Below are 4,473 nucleotides of genomic sequence, written 5' to 3'. Positions count from 1 at the left end.
ATACTCAATTCAAACCAAGGATCAAAATGCTCCAGTCAGATAATTGTAAAGAGTATGATAGAATTCATCGCCTCTGTGAATCAAAAGGCATCTTAATCAGAAAATCATGCCCGTATACATCTGCACAAAATGGCCGAGCCGAGCGCAAACATCGACATATAGTCGAAACTGGCCTCACGCTGCTTGCCAAGCGTCCATGCCTCTGTCCTTTTAGTGGGAGACATTCTCAACAACAACTTATCTTATAAATAGAATGCCTACAACCGTGCTACAAGGTAAATCACCCGTTAATGTAATGTTTGGCCCTAACCTTGATTTTTTCAATCTCGGGACATTCAGATGTTCTTGCTTTCCCTATCTAAGGCCATACCACAGTCAGAAACTCCAATTATACTAAGAGAAATGTGTGTACATTAGTCCCAGCTCAAAACACGAGGGGTACAGATGCCTAAGTCCATCGAGCCGAATATATACCAGTAGACATGTGAAGTTCAATGAGAAAAACTTCCCATTTGCATCCCCATCGTGTACCACGATCGCCCAGGTGACAGACACAACGATCGCTAAGCTTCCATCGCTTAGTAAATTCACCCAGAAGATAGGCCCAACGAACACTGAGCCCTCGTTGTTCAACAAAATTGCCAAGATGACGGACAAAACGATCGTAAACTCCCATTGTTTAGTCGGCCAGACGACAGACACAGCGATTGTCGAGTTACCATTGTTTATAATGATCGCCCAGATGACAAACAACGCGATCGCTTAGTTCCTATCGTTTAGAACGATCGCCCAGGCGACAGACATAAGATTGCTGAGATTTCATCACTTAATAAAATCGGTAAAACCCCATCGTTCAGAACGATCACCACAACGAATAACCCCACGATCGCTGAGACTCCATCGTCTAGCAAGATCGCACAGGAGATAGCCCCCACGATAGCCAAGTCCTTAGTCCCAAGCCTTCAAACAATACTCAATAACCTACCTCAGTCATAGTCATTCCCACAAATGAATCCTACACCTCCATCCGTTCCCGACCACGCTCCAACCACCACAAACCAAACATCCTCTCCAGGTTATGCATCCTACCACAGTCTAAATCTCTCTCCATCGTCGAGTTCTGCTCATCAATCACTATTGCCCCCGACTCAAACCAGCCCGGACCAACACGACAACCCTAATATACCACATATACCATATCCTACTGATAACCCGTCATTCGCCACCTCGCAAAAACTTGCCATCTCCTCCCGCCCCTCACTAGTTCCCACCCACCCCATGATAACCAAGGCTAAGGTTAGCATATTTAAACCCAACGCTTGGATGACAAGCAAAGCTATTAATTGGTCTCAAATAGAACCCACAAGAATCACAGCTGCACTTGCAACTCCTCGGTGGAAGAAAGCTATGGATGAGGAATACTTAGCTCTCGTAAAGAACAAGATATAGAAATTGGTCCCACCATCTCCATCGCACAATATAGTTGACAACAAGTGGATATCTCGACTAAAGAGAAACATGGATGGCTCAATATAGTGGTATAAGGCCGACTGGTTGTGAAGGGTTTTCATAACATCATGGTGTGGACTTCTTTGAGACATTCAGCCCTGTCGTGAAGTCCTCCACAATCCGAGTAGTAATCAATGTTGTTGTGTCACAAGGCTGGTTCCTTAGACAACTTGACATCAACAATGCATTTTTAAATGGCAAACTCGCAGAAGATGTATATATGTGCCAACCACCAGGGTATGCCAATGCTCAATATCCGAACCATGTCTGCAAACTTGATAAGGCCATTTATGGCCTAAAACAAGCTCCACGAGCGTGGAATACTGCCCTCAGCTCTGTCCTAACAAAGTGGGGATTTCATTAGTCTCAATCGGACACCTCACTATTTATCTACCGAACGATGGGATCAATAATCTTTCTACTTGTTTATGTCGACGACATCATCATCACAGGTAACAATCCTAAACTAACAGAGGAATTCATTGGAATTCTTGATGTTCAATTTGCACTTAAGGATTTGGGACAACTTCGGTACTTCCTGGGCATACAAGTTCATTACCTATAGTCTGGTCTTCTGATGAATCAATCCAAGTATGTGGATGATCTGCTGCACAAGCTGCAAATGACTAATGTGAAACCAATGCCATCACCAAATGTACAAGGTAGAAAACTATCCAAGAATGATGGGCAGCCCATCAATGATCCATACATATATCGCAGCACCATAGGCCCTCTTCAGTACCTAACACACACACGACTGGACATCACCTATGCAGTCAACCAACTGAGTCGATTCCTTCAGACACCAACTGATGTACACTAGCAGGCAGCTAAGCAAGTACTTCGGTATATCAACGACATGAAACATTATGGCCTTTACTTCCAACCAAGCCTGTACTTAACCGTCTTTGCCTACTCAAATGTTGATTGGGCTTCCAATCTCGATGATATAAAGTCGATTGCTTCCTACTGCACATTTGTAGGGAATAACATTGTCTCATGGTCATCAAAGAAGTAAACGGTCGTTGCACAATCAAGTACAGAATCTGAATACAGGGCACTAGCTCATGCTATATCCGAAGTCCTCTGGCTTTAACAACTACTCAGTGAGATGGGATTAAAAACAAATGCTCGACCAACCATATGGTGCGACAATCTGGGGGCAGGAGCCTTAGTCGCAAACCCGATGTTTTACTCTTGAACTAAACATGTAGAAGTTGACATCCACTTTGTACGTGACCATGTCCTAAAAGAAGAAATCACCATCCGCTACGTTTTTTCAGCAGACTAACTAGCTGATTGTCTCACCAAACCACCAAACAATTCCCAATTCTACACACTTAGATCCAAACTGGGTGTACTTGAAGTACCCTCCAGTTTGAAGGAGGGTGTTAGGGAAGAAAATAAAGATAGAAAAGGAAAAGGGAAGATGGAGGAGTAATTAGAAATGAGACACCAAAATCTGTTGAAAATTTGTTAGAATTATTCCTCTCCACCAACCAAAGCAAGCCATGTGTAATTATTTTTTTATTCTTTTGTATTATTGTGTAACCACATTGAAGAACTACGTGTATATAAGTGTATAGGATGTATATACCTAAACATATATTGAATACAAAGAAAAGAAGACGAAAGGGCTTTCTTTCCTCCAAAACAAACTTTCTTATTCTTCAACTTTGACCATCAATTTTGAGACACATGAAAAATAACCTTACATTTATGGTTTGTTTGACCATGATTTTAGATATAAATTATTTCAAATCCTATAAGATTTGTAAATTTTGCATATACGGTTGGAATCAAATTGAGTTGAGTTTATTGAAATTATTATTATTATTATTTTATTTGGATGCTCACATGGATGAAATAAAAATATAAAAGTTTGTTTGATAGATAATTCATATTATATTTTATGTTTTTAGATCAGTGAGTTCAACAAATACGTGATTGACAGACAATTCAAATTATGTTTATGAAAACTATATTCAGATTCTACAATTCAAACATTGGAAATTTTGAAAACAACACTTTTATGTTTTCATCTGCATAATTATATTAATTAAAAATAAAAAAAACATGTAAAAATACAATATGTCATGTTATAAACTCAATTCATTTTTGAAAAAATATAATGTATATTATGTAATGTATTATAAATTATGTAATGTTACAAAATAATAATTATATATATATTTTTAACATAAATCATATTCATAAATAAACTTAGGAAAATTATTTTAAATAACAAAATTGCTAAAAAATATTTACAACTAAGAGCAAAATATCACAGTCTATCTGTGGTTGACCGTGATAGACTACTATGATAGACACACTATGATATTCTATTATTATTTGTAAATATTTTAGTTAATTTTCATATATTTGAAAACAACTCATGAACTTATAATAAATTTATTTTCAACTAAATATCAGTGGGCAACTACAACCAGGTTTATGGTTCATAAATATATAGTATCCAATGCATTTTAAATAATTATTTAAATTAAAATCTGATTTATGAATCATGTTACCAAACATATATATGAATGAGATACAACGTTGTTTTCATTGAATCTCTTTTCAAATTCACGTTTTCAAATTTTATACCAAAGAGGCCGTAACCTTTTACTATTATTATGCCCTCATGAATTTTGTTGGAGATCATTTTAAATATTAACAAAATATTTTTTTTAGTCAAATTAACAAAATATTTTAAAATCTAATAACAATTTGAATCATAAATTATTTTTTTTCTTTCATACTCCTTATTTATATTTTTCGCCATTTTTTTTTGGATTTTTTGGATTTTTTAAATATAGATAAAATGAAAATAACTATTTCACCGTCATAACAGTGACGCCTCATATAATTTATAAAAGGAGAAAAGAAGAAAATTTGACATGCTGCTCTGCTTCATTTTCTACAGCCGCATATAATTATAACCTGCATTAATCGAAAATACTA

This window comes from Benincasa hispida, chromosome 5 (genome assembly GCF_027475165.1).
Source record: "Benincasa hispida cultivar pf3 chromosome 5, pf3_genome.v1.1, whole genome shotgun sequence".
NCBI lineage: Eukaryota > Viridiplantae > Streptophyta > Magnoliopsida > Cucurbitales > Cucurbitaceae > Benincasa > Benincasa hispida.
This window is presented reverse-complemented; position numbering follows the sequence as displayed.